The 19,605-nt window shown below is 39.6% G+C and overlaps 2 long non-coding RNA genes across 3 annotated transcripts; both read right to left on the bottom strand.

The window, feature by feature from the left end:
- Positions 1-7,321: 7,321 nt before the first annotated feature.
- On the bottom strand, positions 7,322-8,423 carry LOC135181062 (uncharacterized). Its single transcript, XR_010304695.1, has 2 exons — positions 8,022-8,423; positions 7,322-7,914 (listed from the first exon to the last, which is right to left on the bottom strand). It is a non-coding gene; the product is annotated as an uncharacterized LOC135181062 (long non-coding RNA).
- A 1,012-nt stretch (positions 8,424-9,435) lies between these two features.
- Positions 9,436-15,800, bottom strand: LOC135181064 (uncharacterized). Of its 2 annotated transcripts, none has more exons than XR_010304697.1 (4): positions 15,735-15,800; positions 15,342-15,609; positions 13,787-13,894; positions 9,436-10,031 (listed from the first exon to the last, which is right to left on the bottom strand). It is a non-coding gene; the product is annotated as an uncharacterized LOC135181064 (long non-coding RNA). The 2 variants fall into 2 exon arrangements; XR_010304696.1 differs by lacking the exon at positions 9,436-10,031 and adding an exon at positions 11,999-12,121.
- Between the last annotated feature and the right edge of the window lie 3,805 nt (positions 15,801-19,605).

Raw genomic sequence — 19,605 nt, forward strand, 5'->3', positions numbered from 1 at the left:
TTTTAACTGGCTTGGAAGATGTGTCTGTATTTCAGACAATAAATGACTTCAGGCATTCTGATTCTATCAGTCAGTGAGATATATTCTCCCCTGCTCTGAAGGCTACTACATGTTATTGTAAAACAGTTGAAGATATTATATGCTGGTTGTACTGTTTGACAGATGTGTGTTGCTAGGAGAAATTGGAAATGCATATTATTTAAAGTTTGGCTTGATTTGTTTTTTTATAAGAAGGACTTTATAATTTTGTGGATTCTCTGACAGTCCAGCTTTTTATCCAGATATTATGTCTACTCAACACAGAAGTAACTCCTAGAGTTAATATTCTGGGGTTTAGTTAAGTTTGAGGTTTGTCAAACTAAATATCTAATCCATAAATACTTCATTTTTTTTTTCAACTATTAAAATAAAATTGCTTGTCAATAATCTTGTATGGAAGATCTGCCCTACAATGGCAAACTACTGTGTGCCAGAAACAAGTTGGTACATAATACAGGCACCACAAAGAAACTTCCTATGTGATTCAGCCAATAAATACTATCTGGTATCGGTCTACATGAATAGAATAGCATCAAGAATCTGAATATCAACAGGGCTGAGCATACAATAAAAATAAATCATTACCTAAAAAAAAAAAATATTAAAAGTAGCTGCAGTGTCTGGTTTTCAGCTCTGGAATGATATCTCCTAGTCTGAGAAAAACATTGAACAGTTATCTGCAGATCTTGGATATGTTTCTGCAAAATCTATGTTGTCTTCAGGTATCAGATCAGTACTTGGTCATGTACTAAACACAGTAGACCCACAACAGTTTGGGGAAGGGAGTCGTTTGTCTGGAACAGGAGTGTGACTGAATCAGACTTCCAGAACAAGGAAGCCCTTACTTGGCCCTATAGTTGCCTGGAAATTCTAACCTCTCAATTTTACAGCGTATGAAATGGATAAATAAAATAACTGGGAAGTGCACAGAGAGGAACAAAACACTTTCACCTCTTTCTTCAGTGGTTTTCCCAGAGAAATGTTTGAAGTCCTCAAGTGAGAACCACACAGTAACCAAACAGACACCAGTATTTAGAGCTCACTTTTCCATTGCAAGCATGACGTCTGGTTTGGTCATGCCCTTAACTATAAGGGAGCTTATTTTGAATGATCTGAAGCAAACATTTTCATGTTTCAAGACAGGTACCATTGGTCACAGAATTGTCACCTTCCCCGATTTTGTTATCAAAATATTCACCTTCAGCTGTCATTATTTCTGAAGAGGAAAGGTGGCAAAGATATTGTTAGGAAAAATGACTGTTCTGGCACTTCCTACCTGAGGTGCAATACTGGTCTTTTTGTAGCTGTGAATAGAGGTGAGGCAAGGTCAGTAGAAATAGGAAAAATCTTTTATGATATCCTTGAAAAAAAGGCAGGTGCTTTTAAGCCCCTTTCGTCAGATCTCAGATAGAAGCAGCAGACTTCAAGATAAAATCCAGCTTGAAAACAGTAGTTCTGAATTTTGTTTGATTTTTCAGTGTTTCCAAGGCTTTCCTGTATAATTGTGTGATACACCTGCACAAGTACTCCACTGTAAAAATTCTGAGGTGAAGATATATTACCCTTTTGAGACTCAGAGTGAATGTTTCAGTGTCTGGTTCTTTCTCCTACCTTTAATTTTCTCTACTTACTCCAATGTGAAAACATCCTTCTTCACTTTCTATTCCTATGGTGTTGATGTTCCCATCAGAGTTGAATCATCTCATAGACAAAGCAGAAAGAATGGGACTTTAGGGTACAAGTCTTTTGACTTACATGTCTGTTTTGGGATGAGATGAATCACACTTGATGGGTCTTATTTTTCTCCATTTATTGCAGAGGGTGTTCAGAGGACTACATCAGATGTGGGTGTCAAGATGGAAAAATTGATGACCACCATACTAGGCTACTTAGGAGAGTACCCATCCCTTCACATTTGTGTGTGTTGTTTTTGCTCAGTGATCACACTAGAAGACTCAAGAAGTCACTGTGCTCATGCTCCACGTAGAGGAAATGGGGAAAGAATGAGGTTTTTTTTACCCTGTTGCATATGTGATTTGTCACTGTAGAACAATTGATAAACCATTTCACTGTATACTTAAAAGTATTGCCCTGAAGGCTTGCTAATGGCAGGTACAAGGCAGAACCCGCTCAAAATATGACACAATGTGTTCAGCTTCATTTGTGGGACTAGCAATCTTTGGAATTGTTTCCTAAGTAATCTCAGTGATATTGTGTGATTATCTATGTCCTACTGGCAACCAGAAATATGATGCAGTTGAAGTAGTTCATGAGGCAGCTCAAGGAGAAGGGCAGTGAAACTGCTGAAGATTCTTGAGAATAGGTCTTATAAGGAGCATCTTAAGGAACTGGGGTTGTTTCACCTGAAGAGAAGGAGGCTGAGGGGAGACCTTACTGCTTTTTGCAACTCTCTGAATGGAGAATGTAGAGAGATGGGTGTTGGTCTTTTCTGACAAATCACAACTAAGTGGAAATGCCATCAAACTACCTCAGGGGAGGTTCAGGGTAGACATTAACAGAAACTTATATGCCAAAAGGGTTATCAGTGATTGGAATACGCTGCCCAGGGAAGCAGTTTAATCACCACCACTGGATGTATTTGAAAGCTGTCTAGATAAGGCGCTTAAGTACATGGTGTAGTAGTGTCTGTGGTAGAGTTAGAAAATGGTTGGACTTGAAAGCCTTTTCAAGCCATAGTGATGATGTGATTCTATGAGCTATAGAAGATGTTACGAGCTATAGAAGATGCTATGAGCTATAGAAGATGCTATGTATTTCCTTTCTCTCTCCTCTGTCCTGAGGTGTTTCTGCATGACCAATGCCTCACTTGTTGCTTGTGTGCACTAACATAATTCTGTGGCATTCAGAGGTTAGGTGAGCTCCTATGCAGAATGAATTATTAAATTTACAGTTCCAAAGAAACTATTATGGCCTACATCTGTGCTTAAAAACCAAGCAAGTTTCAGAGTCCACAAGGATGGGCCACAATAGCAGGAACAAGATCACTGGTGGGTAACTTGTATAACTTTTAACTCTGTTTTCAAACATTTATTTCAATAAGATCCGGGGATGATATTCACCAGCTTTGCATCAGACTACGTGTGAACAATAGAGGAAATGTTTTGCTATTAGTATGAGGTTGGATGCTTAACCACTTGTTCCCCTCTCTTCTGGGGAAAGGAGAGAGAAATTGACAACGTCTCCTTGGTTGCAACAGCTCTGTATTTTATGTGTTGCCTACCCTCCCTTCTCCTGCCCACCTTGCATTGAAATAGCATCTTGATAAACAAACCCTACAACATTTCATTCAGCAGTTCTTGTGTTAAATTAAGCAGCCTGTAGGTGGATTAAGGAAAATAACATCACTAAACCCCTCGACTCCAAATTTGTGACGTTCAGGTGACAAAAAATACTCCCTCTTTCCACAGGAATCCCTTCCTCTGGCTAAGTTACTTTCACTGTCAACTTCCCAAACACACACACAAAATAAATAAAATTAAATAACTTTCATCTTGAATTTTGCTGGCTCTGACTCCCTACAGCCCAGTTCTGTGAAATAGCTCTCTGCTTGCTCAAGATGCCTGTGGCACCAGGCACCTTTCCTAAATTCAGGCATTTCTGTACATCTTTCAGAACACAACAATGACATGCTTCATCCCAAATTCTGTCTGCTCGCAATCTTGATGTTATACTTTAATTGAAGTTAAATTGCATTAGTTAGACCTTGAAATTTCTGATTTGCTCAGACGTCTTTGTTTTCACACACAAAGATCTCGTTCTGTTCTTTTTTCCCCTCACCCTTTCCTGCCCTGAATTATTTAGCATTTAGAAAGCTGAGCTTTGACACTTTTATTTCCATCCCCAGTTTTATTGCCAAGTGATTTACAAATCAAGCCTTGAATCTAATGACACTGTGTATTTCCATTTCCACTGCTGCTCTTTACTGTCGGTTCTTGTTGGATGGGGCAAATCTCAGACACTGAATAACTGAAATTAATGTCAAATTGCATCATGTGCAGCTTGAATTTCAATTATGAAATCTGAGTAAAAATGTGTGTTTTCAGCAAACTGCAATAGCATTGTGAATCTCCTGGCCTCAGAGAGAACATTACTAGAAAGCATCCTACTCAAGACAAAGAAACAAGACTTCAAAACCTTAATGCAAATCAGCTTGGCATTTTGTTAAGGCAAATAATCTGTGAGAATGAGCCTTCAGCTTTTGTATCCCCCACCATGTGGTATGCCTGTGATGGTTTAAAGCCTGAAATTAACCATTTTCTTCCTCAGTAAAGTGAAGTGAGCAGGGATTAATTTAGCTCCCAGAACTCCAGAGTATCCTAAGTACAGAGAAGTTTGCACCCAAGGCTTGTGGCTCAGTTCATTTCTAATTCTGTACCCACTGAAAGGCCTAGTAGAAAGAAGACTTCCCTACACAGGGAAGATTATGACTTCAATCTTCCCACTGAAGTCACAACAGAAAGGTACTTTCCTTTAGTTGCTATTTGTGATTCATTTGGTGATTCAAAGAAACTGAACTTTTAAAAGGCTTTTGTTACAGTTGGTGAAAGAATTAGGTGCTTAAAGGGCAGATCAATTTTGTCTTCATGCACATGTCTAAATGTGTCAAAGGACTCACATTCTCACATGCTTTTTCTCTCTATTGTCTTCAAAGAATGTTGAGGCACAAGGTTAAATTTAGTCTACAAAGTGCAGTGCCCTGTCACTGCTGAAATTTGTGTGGCTTCAAAAGCTTCAGCCAACTGAACGACCTACATATCCCCTCTAAAATGGAGTATTGCAATGCAGCTACATGTTTTGCCTCTTCAATTTTCTGAAGGAAAAGCTTCTCTTCCATTAGGGATTGATTGAACCTTTTGGATATCCTATCCAAGAGTTAAAGACAACCTCACACTCTCTTCACTCTGTGATTAACTCCCTCCTAAGACAGAGAAGATAACATTCTACTAGCATTAAAAAAAATAGCATTCGTCCTGAATGCTGCATACTCATATGAAGCTAATAGCAGGTGCCCACTGAGCACTTGAGAAATCAGCTAGATCACACTTATTAGGGCAAACACCACCCAGAAGCTGATGTCCTGTTTTAAATGACAGCAACCTTGTGTACTGGAAAACTGCTTTCTTAAAAGCTAGTTCATGTCTTTCTGTCACAGGGAGATCTAAACAGACACTGCACAGCTACTCAGAAGATTATTTAGTCAAGGGAACTTCGCAAGATCTAATACCTTAAAACACAGAGAGATTGCAAAGAAATATTTAATGGGAATGGTAATGTGGGTTTGTGTTGGACTCTTAATGATTAAGTCTTCTTTTTATCTACACAAGAACGAAGACAGATTTCTGTAATTATTCCTCTGAAAATCTATTTCAGGCGCAGAAGAAAGAGCAAGTCAGTTTCCACTGTGTCTGACAGCTTCCAGCTCAGGATGTTGACTTTTGATCACCAATCAGACATTCAGATCCGAACTGAGGCCACAAACTCTGCACCTCATCAGATACTTAAAGAGTCGCAGAGTCATTTAGGGTGGAAAAGACCTTTCAGATCATTGAGTCCAGCTGTTAACTCAGTACTGGCAGGTCACCACTAAAACAACCATGTCCCTTGCACAACTTAACTGTTACTTAGGGCTGTAGAATTGGAAGGCATAAGCCCAGTACCCTTTCCCTGTAGGGACCACATCACACAGATGCTGTCTTTCTTGTACTCTAATGTTTGTGTGCATGATGGATTTACAAATGCAAAATATTTGCACCCACACATCTTTGCAGGATACCAAAATGTATCTGAATGAATTAAGGTAAGCTGCAGATGTTGATTTCCTGGAAATAAGCCTTAGCAGTATTTTTTTTGCTGTAGCTATCTTAGAGTAATGTGCCTAGTCTAAGTTAGTGAGCTAGGCTCACCCTGTAGCAGCTGGATGGACAGACTCAACACTAGAAGGTGCTTCATTCTATTGAGGCAGAGTTGATAATAACCACACAGGAAGTTTAGACAACTGTCTTAGATTAAGTATTCACCTTTTAGATAGTGAAGTTACGTGAAAGCAAACTGAGCCTCCATATGAGACAGCAAAATTGCTGACAACCAACATTAGGTATGTTAAAAACCAAAACATACTACTATAGTAAGAAAGACTTTATTCTGAAAGTGTCCCTGCAGAGAAAATGTCTATGAAACATAGTGCTTTATAGGGGAAGGGAGGAGGGGAAAACCAGTATGTACAGGCTGGGTGGAGAGCAGCTGGAGAGCAGCTCTGAGGAAAGGGACCTGGGGGTTTTGGTTGATGAAAAGCTCAACATGAGTGGGCAATGTGCATGTGCAGCCCAGACAGCCAGCTGTGTGCTGGGCTGCAGCACAAAAAGTATGGCCAGCAGGGCAAGGGAGGGGATTCTGCCCCTTTATTCTGCTCCTGTCAGAACCACACCTGGAGTATTGCGTACAGTTCTGGAGCCTCCAACGCAAAGGAGGACATGGAATTGTTGGAGCGAGTCCAGAGTAGGCCATGAAGATGCTCAGAGGGCTGGAGCACCTCTGTTATGAGGACAGGCTATGAAAGTTGGGGCTCTGCAGCCTGGAGAGGAGAAGGCTTTGAGGAAACTTTGTAGTAGCCTTTCAGTGTCTGAAGGAGGCCTGCAGGAAGGCTGGGAGGGACTATTTACAAGGTATTGTAATGACAGGACAAGGAGTAATGGGTTTAAACTGGAAGAGGGGAGATTTAAACTAGATGTTAGGATGAAGTTGTTTACAGTGAGGGTGGTGAGACACTGCACAGGTTGCCCAGGGAGGTTGTGGCTGCTCCCTCCCTGGAGGTGTTCAAGGCCAGGTTGGATGAGGCCTTGTGCAACCTGTTCTAATGGGAGGTGTCCCTGCCTGTGTTGGGAGGTTGGAACTAGATGATCTTTGAGGTCCCTTCCAACCTAACCCATGCTATGATTCTATGTAAGAGCTCTTTTTGATGGGCAAACAAAAAGCAATGTCAAGGACAAAGCAAAACATCTACATTTCTGCCAGGTTCCTTAGCTTATATCAGGGCTTCTGAAAGCCAGCAGGGAGGTCATTAACTGGAGGGATGTTTTCTGGAAAATGTTTCTACTGGCTTTTATTATCAAAATGCACATGAAAACTAACCACAGAATCATACTAAACATGGACAAAGGAATTAACACTCCCAGAATATAATGATCATTACTGAAGATGTATATTGTCCAGTTACCTGCCTTTTTGTAGAGAAAGGAAAAGTAGATTAAGTCCCACATCAAACTGTCTTTTAAAGCCTTGTAAAATTTATTTCAAGCAGCATCAAAAATACAGTAATGAAACAGAGGGTACAGTAAAGCAAAAAGTGGATAATAGACAAAAGATGATGTACAGCACCTGTAATCCTGGTCAAAAAAACCCCAACAAGCTGTTGTTCTACTTGAGGAGGTGAGATAAAGTCTACTGCAGTGTTGACATGTATTGTCTAATGCTATACATACACAACCAGTCACAAAGTTGAACATGGATAGAGAGCAGCAACTTTACCAGCACTCTGTAAACATACAACATCCACATTAACAGCAGAAATAATCCCATGGTCCTCCTCCCTAGCTGAGCAGGATTGAAGTTGCTACAGAAACAAGCACACAGAGTACAGCTTTCACTGGTAACTGGACTTATTTCATTCAGCATCTTGCCCCTAGTTCCTCCCAGAGACACGTATCAAGACTCTCAAATACCTGAGGCTGGTGTCTCTAATTTAACAGGCGGTACAGGACCCTCTGTCTTGTTCACAGACAGCCTGGCTTGCAGCTCCTTGTGTTTATATACTGGTTCAGTATAAAAGTTGACTAGCACAGGAGAGAGCAATAGGATCTAGGAAAAAGTTAAGACAGATTATGGTGACCAAGTAAATGGCTCAGCCAGACAAATGTACTGGCTAGCAGCTTGTTTATCTATGAGTCATTTCCTTGCTTTCCCACCTTTTTCTCCTTCCTGATCCATCTTAATTCTTCACTTCTGCCTGTGGTCCTTCTACTAAATATCTGCAATATTGAACTTCCATTGAATCTCCTTAAAACCTCTTCTAATAACTTTTTTTTTTTAAATCTCCAAATTCCTTCCTTCTCTGAATCCAGTAAGTCTTAACTCCATTCAGGCAATAACCCCTCCAGTTCACAGGGCTATTCCAAGAAGGTGTTTCTTTGGCTGACTCATCCACCAGAAGCAGATTCACTGATTAGGTTAGGAAGACTCATTGGCCTCCTTGGGTCTTTGTGTTCAGATAGCTTAGTCCTTAATCACAAAACCTAGATAAGAAAACATGACATTTCTTGCACATCTTTTTCTGTACTTTATCTTTTTTTTCTTTTTACTTGCCCTTTGTGTTGTCCTCCATTTCCTGCCTTGTCTGCCAAATAATAACCAAATGTCAGCAGTTTCTGAAAGAGGTTGAAAGTTTCTGTACTAGCTAACCCATACAGGGAACTTTCCTGCTGCATCATGGATCATTGCAATATCCACTTGTGTCTCACCAGCCCATGGAGAAAAGTCATTAACCCATATATATAGCAAGGTTTTAGGTTCCTAGCAAGTCAGCTCATATTTCTTATGAGCAACCAAAAATGAGTCTTCAAAGGATCACAGACCTAATGGAAATAGAGTATTATGGATGGAAAGTTGTTTGGTTTTTTTTCCTGTGTGTTTTGTTTGTGTTCTCCCTGACATGGTCCTGTGGATCTGCAGAGAAGAGGAAAACTTTTCTTGTTCTACATTTGAAGTGAGTGCACCTGAGTGATCTGAAGTGGAATATATTGGGTTGGGTACTGGCCTCTTCTCCCTAGTATGAAGTGACAAAACAAGAAGAAATGGCCTTGAGTTGTTCCAGGTGAGGCTTACATTGACTATTAGGGAAAACATCTTCACTGCAAGTGGTTGGGCATTGGAATAGGCTGCCCAGGGAGGTGGTGGAGTCATGATCCCTGAGGGTAGTTGAGAAACAACCCTGAATTTCATAGCCACAGATGGTTTAATGGCCATGGTGGAATTTGGTTGCCAGTTGAACTTGATGATCTTCAAGGTCTTTCCCAGCTGAAACAAGTCTATGATTCCATATGCTTACTGAAGTATAAAACCACATATGTGTACACCAATATATTCAGACTCATTTACAGTCTTTTATAACTGTCACATAACTGCCCATATTTCACTACAGATTTTTTTTTTTCTTTAAGTAATATCATTTTGGGCCAATTATTTAAGCAGGCTGTGCTTTGTTTTCAACTTTGTAGTATTTATTTTTTGCCCCTCTCCTTTAATTCTATACAGACCTCATATTTGCATGACCGTAGAGAGTTTTTCTCTCTGCAATGAAAATAAACTATATTGGACTTTTTGTTTGTTTGTTTTATGTACTGGAAAAAAGATTAAGATCAAAATCTCATTAGGCTTTGCAGCTTCATGACTTGGAGACTGCAAGAAATACATGTTATGTGGAAATAACACGATCTAGTCTCAGAATCTTTCAGAACACAGAGATTGGAGGCCTTTGCCAATGCCTCCCAATCTGTGATTATACAATCCTCAAAATCAAAGGCCACTTTGTTGTGGCTTTGGAAACAAGGGGATTACACTTCCATACCATTAGTATATCCCACAACAGTAACTCCTTTAGCTGGAGACACACATTAATGAAATTGACAAGTTGGAGAGAACTCTGAGAGGTCACAGACTGGTTTGAATGGATCAATGAGATTTGCTGGGACCCTAAGCTCTGTCCATATAAGTGGCCAGCATATCAGCAAGGTAGCTTGACAAGCCAAGACCCCAATTGCACTTCCACCTTTTCCTAAATTACAGGAAGGGTAAGGAAAATGTCAATCTCTACTTTGTTGTGATTTGGATCCTGGTCAGGCCTCCAGACTGGGATAATCCGTTCCACTCTATTAAAGAAAATGGAAAATCCATTCCATCGCTGCTAATACATTCCATCTCTATTAAAAGAAATAGAAACTGGTTAAACAGGAAGATTTTTATCTCTCTGAAGCAGACTGCTTAGAAAAGCTTGTTATCAGGGTTGGAGAAAGCAAACTGAAATGTGAAATCACTTCACCCTCCTTTTCCCCTCCTTGCAATCATAAAAGCTCCATTTAAACAAATGACTGTCTTAACACAAAATCATCCTCTGAGATATATATAGTGTCTTCAAGAAAATTCAAAGGCAAACCTTTTGAATCAAACTGGAAAATGGGTTTAAAGACAGTGCAACCCTATTCCTTTCAATTACCAATTACTTGCATTGGCGAGGACATGGAGGATATAGGTCATAGCTGCAGTTAAATGTCTTTCCATGTTAGGTTCCCTCCAAAAACCCTTAATTTGTGCAGTTATTTAATTTAGCTAAGAATCCCTGTAAAAAATTTGCAAGCCACAAGATTCTTCTACATGAAAAGAGATGCTGTCCCATTCTCAGCATCCCACCCTTCATTCCTCCACTTCCTGTCCAGAATTCACCAGTATTTGCCATGTGCTTCACCTGAATGATTGCCCTAAATGACAACAAACAAAACTTGTGCCATTATCTTAATTATATAGGAACTTCACCTCTGCTGTTGCACTTAATCTCTTCTTCTTATAAGAATTCAGCTTAGAAATACCACTTTTTTTGTTTTGCTATGCCATTAGAAGCTGTGTCTTTTACAAAATAGTCAGCATCCACAGGGGCAATTAAAATACAAATGTTGAATATTTCCATGCATCCCCTTCTATTTTCCTGCAGACAGTAAAACACAGCTACAGCCCAAAGGCTAAAGAGAATTCATTACTGTGCACATTGTTATCGTCTAATGTCATCATAAATTAGTTGGAAGACTTTCCTCCCAAGCTAAAGATCAAAAAGTTCCTTTGTGGTTAAAGCTTTATTACAGCAAGATGTCCTCAAAGTATCCTTCTGTCAGAGACTCTCCAGGCTTGGATTTATCCATACATGTTATGTTAGGAGAATGAGTTCTGCTTCATTGTGTTACATATTGTCATCTAACACATAACAGAAAATCCTTTCTCATAACGGAAAAAATCTAAAGAGAGTTTGGAAAAAGACAGTGCAAGCATTGCCAAGAGACAGGCATCATGGAAGATTCTCAGCTACCTTGGTACAATTTAAAGCGTGCTAAGTTGTCCCAACAGACCTGCAGGCACTGTTCCAGAAAGTAGAGACTCTCTTGTGGTTCCACTGTAATTTTTACTAGCCCTATGGAGACATTACAGACTGCCTCCTGGCTAAAAGAGCTCTAGACAGCCAGAAGTAGTAAGAGGAATTGAGGTGTTACAGTGCTGTGCTAGTTTGAGGCTAGATGGAATATTTTAGTGTCAGAAATTAGATTACAGGCTGTGAAAAGGAAACAATGGTGATGGCTACCTCACTCAAGCTTGATGAGATGTATAAAAAAGAAAAGCTGATAGCAGTGGCATGATGCCTCTGCCAAAAACTGCAATCTATCAACTGGATGTGTGAAGGTCATATAGAGGATTTTCAAAGGACTGATGATTTGTTGTGCTTCTGACTTAATCTTATTTTTAATGTGCAATGTAAAGCAATTTAGAAAGATCTGATTTTCAGAAAGGGTGTGAAATCCATCTATCTCTTCAATTTGGGTGTTACATTGTTATCTTGCTGGTGTCTTTGATGGGACTAGCATAGCAAAAAAGATACTGCAAGAGTTTCTCATGTTCCCCATTGACTAAAGGAGTATAGAATTCAGTCATTCAAGAGTGGTATTTTTCCTGTTTCAAGATTTTTTTTTGCCTAGAATTTGAGATAATAGCTGTGACTGAAAATAATTTCTTATCCAACAAAATGCCTGTAGGATTACAGTTTCAGATCAGGAAATAATAATGAGAATAGTGTACTGGAAACAAAGATGAGTTTTCTGCAGCTATATCCGCCGCACATATAAGTAACTTCTAGACTCTCGTATTTAGGAATTAATTAGGTTAATTTGGTTACATAAGGTTATGTTATATATTGTCTTTTTTTCCTGTGCTTCCAACTGAGAGATGAGAAACTGAGTAGCATGCCTTGAATCTGAAAAAAAAAAAATGTTCTATGATGGTAGACTGCAAGGAGTTTTTTGCATTTGGTTGGTTATTTGGGGGGTTTGTTTCCTTTTTTTTTTTTTTTTTTTGCAGTTGTTGCTGGGTTTTTACAGCTTTGAAAAAACATATGAGGACTTATAGAACATTAATTTTATTTTTGGTTTCCTTCTGCAGACTGAGACACTGATAGGATTGGTGACATGGACAATTAGCTCACAGAGGCTTCCAGAAAGAATTGTTACTGCTGCATGGCATCACACATATTGTTTTCCTCACAAACAAAGAGATAGCACTTCTAATTCTGAATATCAAGTTCTGGTAGATCTGTCATGGTTATTCTGCTCTTCACTACACTTGTGCTTAGATTTTCCTAGAAGATTAACCCCAGTTTACTTTGAGAGTGGTTAGAGGAAAACAAATCAGTATTTTCTGACAACTGAATTCTTCAAGTAATTAATCTCATATGGATTTCAAATTTTTCTTCTAAAAGAAATCTCCATGATTTTTGCATTCTGTATCTTCACTGTTGCAACAAACTAAGCTTTCTGGGGTTTGGGTTTACTTGTTTGCTTTTTATAATAGTTTTTATAAACTTTCATTGCCATCAATTATTTTTATATACTTTGACAGTCCAAATCCACCTTCAAGCAAGCATTACTTTCAAGGTGTCTGGCTACTGATGATTTTGATTGTAGTGCCCAAAGTTCAGGTGTTACCATGATATTGGAATGAAATTATCAAAAACCTTTAACCTTGCTACTGCATTTGATGAAACACAGATATCTCTGGGGGGAAGCATGAGATTCAGTGAGGCTCAGAAACCTAGTAGGATAAACATGGAGCTTCTTATTCCAGAACACTCAGCTTTATAGGTTATTTCAGACCAGTAGCTGCTGAAAGTGTGATGCTATTATTACAATATGTAAAATAAACCAAAATATGTTGTTAATAAGCTAAAAATATTTATTAATTCATTAGGAATGGGTTTGTTTGGTTTTTTTTCTGTCTAGATACAGAATTAAAGGAATCAACAACTGACAAGCATTTCTGGGATGTGATACATCTGACTTAAGTAAACATCTAAGATAGATCAGATGTGCTGTGGCTGTTGCTATCCACTGGCTCCACAAATGGAACTGGAACTGATTGTGGAGATGTAGACTTCTACACTGCAGAACTTTCTTCTACTAATTTTAGCACTGCAATCCACAGTAAGAGGAAGACATCTATATGTCTATGAGTATATTAGGGGTCTGCAATACCATACCACAACAAAGTTGAATGTGTGTGGTAAGGGAATATATTCTATTAAAAGACTAGGCTGGGAAAAGACAAGACTTTCTGCATGTTCCTCTTGAGCTTGAAGCAGAAAACAGTGAGTTGAAGAACAAATTGCTGTGACAACTTAATTCTGTTAATCAATTAGACAATTCAAGGAAAAAAGGTGATTACTGAAAGCTGACAATGCACTGCCTGCAGAAAAAGACATAAAAGCAAACAAACAATCATGCTTGCCAATTTAGCCTGGAGGGAGCACTCACATTCTCCACTGACCCCAAATTTAAGTAGCAGTTGAACTTTGAACATAGCAGCAAGGCACATCAACCAGCTGCTTTCTATTCCACACAGGATTTCACTGTCCACTGTCTCTAACCTGAAAGATGTGAAGATGTGCTTCCAGCAGCCGTTCATCAAATTTTCTACTCTGCTGCAAGGATGCACAAACCACTGGAGATGTGCAGCTTTATCTTTTATTCCGTGCCTACCCAAAATAGAGAGAATGAATAAGCTTTGTTCAGCATCCAGTCTGCCAACACACTAACCTGGAGCATCATTTTGAGGGCTCAAAAGGGTTATAGAATAACACATTTTGGCTGCTGTTTACCAGATAATAGAAGCCATCTCAGAAAGAGGAAATTCCAAGTGGCACTTTCCTGACAGCTAATCTCTGGCAAGCTGTCAGGTGCAAACTGTGTGGAGTGCTTCCCCACCATGTCAGCAGACCTTACCAACAGTTCAATGAGCCATTCAAAGCACATTGCTCTGCAAAAGCTTGACATGCAGGGCAGTCTCCTGTCGACTAGCCTGATGTGTACTAATTGTATACCAAAAGTATTAAATTAGCAAGGCAATTGTCTTCTCTTTACTTTCCCTCCTTCTCTCTCCCTGTATTCTAATTTGCCTGAATCATGCACTCAAGAGGAATTTTTATGCTAGGAATCTTGTTAGCTAAAATATACTTCTCCATTCACTTGATTTCATCTGCCAAAAGCCTCAAGCAAAAGTGCAAGTAAGGACAGATAAAGCAGTAGTAATTAGAGCATATTGGGATTATTTTTTATAACATAAAAAAAAAAAATTGTATTTTAAGATCGACATGACCCAGCAATGTGTACTTGCAAACCAAAAGACCACCTGAATTTAGGGTTGCATCGAAGGAACCATGTCCAGCAGGTTAAGGGAAGGGGTTCTCCACCTCTGCTTTCATGAGACCCCATCTACAGCATTGCATTGAGCAGATTAGAGGATTCCTGACAGAATTCCCTAGGAACCTTAAATACAGAAAAAGGCAAGTGGAAGCTGATTTGCAAAATGAAATAATAGAATGGTTTGGTGTGGAGGAGACTTTTAAAAGGGCTTGGCTTAACACAGTCAGGATTTCACCTCTTACTGGATAAAGTTATTTTTAACGTGGTTACAAAACAAGACAGAGTTTTAACCACACTGACATGAATGTCAGTGAGATTGAAATTTGATGCCATTTTCCTTGTTAGGGATTCTCAGACATTTCCTCCATGCTAATCCAGTGCTTCTCAAAACACTTCAGAATTATTCCTGGCAGCTTTTACAGTTTCACAAGGGAGCAGAAAGAAGCAGGAAAACTTAGAGGAGTTGAGCCTAAGTAAGAAGGCCCAGACAACATCTGTGGGCTGCCTAGAGAGATTGTGGAGTCTCCTGCTCTGGAGAATTTCAAGGCTCCTTTGGATGCATTCCTCTATGACCTGAGCTAGGTTGTCCTGCTCTGGCAGGGGAGTGGGATGCAATGAGCTCTTGGGGTCCCTTCCAAAGGCTGACATCCTGTGATCCTGTGTCAGATAGAACAAGTCTCTGAAATCAAAATGAAAAATGGTTCTACAGAAATGCAGTCTCAACACCACAGCTTACTTTTTCAAGATAACTTTGAATTTTAATTCTTTAAAATACTTTACCTGTTTCTCTTTAACGCCTGAAGTGCTTCTCCAGCTCCATCTTCTGCACTCCTAGTGAAAACACTGGATACACAAAATCCAGCAACAGTAGACCAGAGTTACTTACCTGAGGTGGCATAGAGAGCCAGTGAGGTTGGAATTCGATTCCATTTTCCTCGTCAGGGATTCTCAGGTGTTTCCTCCATGCTAATTCAATGCTTCTCAAAATATTTCACAGCTTCACTCCTGGCAGCTTTTACAGTTTTACAAGTGGAGACCCAGCCAGCACCTGTGAGTGATGTTACAATGATCATGAAGCTGAAGCCTAACCCTACCTAGCCGGGGGGCCCACCAGGCCCCCCGGCCTTTGAATCGCCTCCACCATTCACCCAGTGCACGCCACGGGGGACTCACCAGCGGTGATGATGCGAGGAGGATTCCTCTGCCCACAATGGGCAAGCTTGGAGCTTCTGCCTTCCCTGGGGCTCATTATAAAGGGGAGTGGGCAGGGAGGGGAAAGTGGTCACACCTGGGGTGGGAGGAGACTCCACAGAACCCAGGTGCTCTGGGTTTGGGGATAAAAGGGGGAAATGTGGGATGGGGTGTGAAAGGGGCAGCTATGGTGGAAGAGGGGAGGTGGTGCTGAAAGGAGGGAGATGGAGAGGAAAAAGAGAGAGAGGAAAAGAAGAAGATGGAAAGGAAAGGTGAGTGGTGGGTGAGAAAGGAGATTAAAAGCATAATAAAATGTAAAATGGGGCTGTAGTGTTTGCACTGAAACTGCCTTTTTCATGGTCAACCTTTTGTCATTTCTGCTTGGAGTAATAACCAGACATCTTCACTGTCTCACTATGTTGTTTGGAGAAGAGCAGGTCACACCTAAGAGGAAAAAAATGAGGTAATAAAGAGGAAAATTAAGGAATAAAAATGAAAAAGAAAAAAAACCTAATTTTATATATATATATATGTGTGTGTGTGTGAGGTCTTTCAACAAGTTCTCCATAGGCCAGCAATGTGCTCTTGTGACTAAGAGGGACAATGACCTTCTGGGTCAAGAAATGTGTGGCCAGCAAGTCTAGGGAGATTCTTTTTCCTCTTTTCTCTGGTCTGCTGAGAGCACACCTGCAATACTGTGTCTAATTTTGGGCTCCTCAGTTTGAGAGAGACAGGGATCTGCTGGATTGGAGGGGAGAGCAGCAATCCTTGCTCCAGACAACAGGTTTCATTTTTAGTAATATGCTCCTGGCCTGTGATTACCATCAAACTTTGGAGAGCACTCTTTCTGAATTATTCAGGGCAATTTGTACTGTAATCATATGCTTGTTAATACAGCTACTTGCAACTTTAATTTAAAGGATTTTTGATTCTCTGCCCTGGAGCTGCTACCATCAAGGTTAGAGATAGTCTCTGTGAAACAATCTGCTTCTCAGCACTGTGCAGAAAACAGCAAGATGTTCTGTAACTTATTCAGAAAAAGATCAGTGGAGACCATGTAAGAAGAAAAGGGCAAATGTCAGAACCCTTCTCTCTGCTATTCAGTAATGTTGGGGCCTTTGCCTGATCAGATCATTATAAACTTTAATACAAATGAAAGACTCTTGGTTTATAACTGAACAGATTGAGTACAGCTTGACTTAGTACCTACTACACTATGTTGACTCTATCATTCACTGGAAATGTAACTCCTCTGTTATACCCTCACAGAGCAAACCATGTCTTTGCCCTGCTGTAGAATCAAACAGAAATTCTCCCAAGGCTGCAGTCCGAGCCCAGTTCTGTCTTTGTTATTATTTATCCATCTTCAGGATAAGAACTGAGGTGAAACAGTTTCTATTCTGGAAGATTAATCAAAAGTATCCCATTATTTAGGGTTTGTTTACTAGTTAGGTGACAAACCTTTTTCTCTGTGTAGGTAGATCTACATCATGGTCCTCACGAAATCCATAGGGCATAAGAAGGAAACACCATAAATATTTCCAGTCCTAGAAAAAAGGCCAGATAAATTCTGATCAGGGACTTAGATTGTAATTTAATGCTATTCACGTGAAAACTGTTAAAATAATACAGGGCCTTACAGCAGCCTCTTATTTAGTTTACCCCATGTTTTCCCCTGCTGCAAGCCACCAATAGTTGACACAGCCAAGCTTATGTAGCCCTGCATGATATTTTGCAAATCTCAATTGTTGAGCAGCACAGAGATCAAACCTCCCACTGAAATGTCAGCACATTGAAATTACAGTTTTAATGGGGAGCTTTCCAGTAGCAGCTTTAACATACTGGTTGTGCTTAGCAGCAATAAAAGACAGTGGCAAAGAAGAATTAAAAAATCTGTGTCCATGTGAGATGAAGGTCAACTGACAGATGACACTGAGTGATGTCTCCTAATCAAGTCTGATTCTCAGGTGCTGTGGTGGTTGTTGTTACTTTCACCATTTTAATATTTTTAGTATTGAAGTGGTTAAAGGTTCTATTTGAGATTAAAGAAACTTTATTTTCCTGGTTTGGGGGTGGTATAAATTCAGAGCAAGCCAGCTCTGATCCCAAGAATTTACAATCTGAGGAGATTAAGAAAGAAACAGAAGCAGAGAAAGTGAAGTGATACCTCCACTGCATGACTTCAAGATAAGAACTCTGCAGTTAATGGGATTTCAGGTTTGGCAGACAAAATGAGGAGAAAAAAAAGCCACCCAAATCCACCAATCCTCCACATTTGTGCACACAAATCAAAATGAACCATTTTGGGTACAACTGCTCAGATTCAACTCATGTATTTCATGATGAAACAAACACAATGAAAAAAACAAACAAAAGTGTTTGTAGAAAAAAGATGCCATCATATTTGTCAGGCTTTTTATTTTCTTTTCCTAACTGAGCTCACTTCAAAACAGAAGCATTCTTTTATCTTTCATAAGGAAGCATTTGCATTTTTCAGTGAGTTTTTCACTCTCTCTAACATAACCCCCCACAATTTCCAATGTTATAAACCACATCTTTTACTCTTCCAAATACTTTTCTAGTACCTAAAGACATCTGTAAGATTATGATGGCCTCTGATGAAAATTATCATAGAAGTAAATTCTACTGCTTGACATGTTTATCTTGTCCCTAAGAAAGTCCCAAACAGCATCTTCTTGTTGTAAAACTTCCACAGCAAAAATAACAAGAAATCTGCCATTGCTTCAGGAGAGCAAAACCAAGCTGTGTGTTTGAGTTTTATAATGATCATAAATGTACAAACAGATAGAAGATGGTTGAGCTGACTCAGAGTTGTAGTCTCTAAATACATTAAAAGAATTGTAAGGCACTGTTCTTCACCTGAAGACACTCTGAGCTATTAAATTAACTGGTTTGTTGTCCCAACATCAACAGATGCTCCTGGGTTATATAAAATACCAAATGCTTTCTCATAGGTGCTTATACTGTGGCACTTTTTATAGGTGGCTTGCCAGTATGGGCAAAGTAGAGAGGAAGTGGTGAAGTTGTCTGGGCTGGGATTTCTTTCCTTCTTTTGAGAATCTGATGATAAACATTTTTCCTCTCCCTCCACCTTTCTCATGTTGCGGATTTGATGACTCTTTTGTCCATGGCACTGCAAAAAGACACAATAAATGTGTGAATAAATAAACAAGCTTTCCACCTTCCTAGTATATAATTTATACAGCCTGCATAAAAGAGGGTCAGACCTTGAACTGGTGTATTAATGGATAAAAATGCCATTTATTTTCACTAAGAAATTGAGACTTTTTTTTTTGGGGGGGAGGGGTGGGGGTGGTTGGAGGTTTTTTATGTTGATTTGGTTTAGTTTATTTTCTTCCCAATTATTTATCTTGAAAACAAAACCAGACTTCCCCTTCCCCCAAAAATAAAAAGATTTGAAGAAACTGCAGCTTTCCAGAAAACAAAGGGGAAGAAAGAACAGGAAGCTAATGTGTTATACTTGGCAAGGGGGAAAGCATGAAAACATCGCCTAGTACAGCACATATTTACAGTCTGTGGCACTGGAAGTGACAGTGAGATTCTGTTTAAAATGCTTGGTATGTGAGAGCTCCCCATGTCTGCAAATACCTTTTGAGTTTTTAGGGTCTGTTCCCTGTGAAAGGCATAGCCAAAGCTTATGTAGGAAGTAAGGCCTGCAAAGAGGCAGTCATGGAGCACTGACTGCTTGTAGAAATTAGAACAGGCTTTAGCCCTGCTTCCTGTAACCCATCACATATTCAGAACAAAAGCTAGTTCAGTCTGGTGAGGATGACCCCAATCTTAACATGTTACAGCTTGCTGCACAGTTCTA

This window comes from Pogoniulus pusillus, chromosome 14, assembly GCF_015220805.1.
Source record: "Pogoniulus pusillus isolate bPogPus1 chromosome 14, bPogPus1.pri, whole genome shotgun sequence".
NCBI classification, from domain to species: Eukaryota; Metazoa; Chordata; class Aves; order Piciformes; family Lybiidae; genus Pogoniulus; species Pogoniulus pusillus.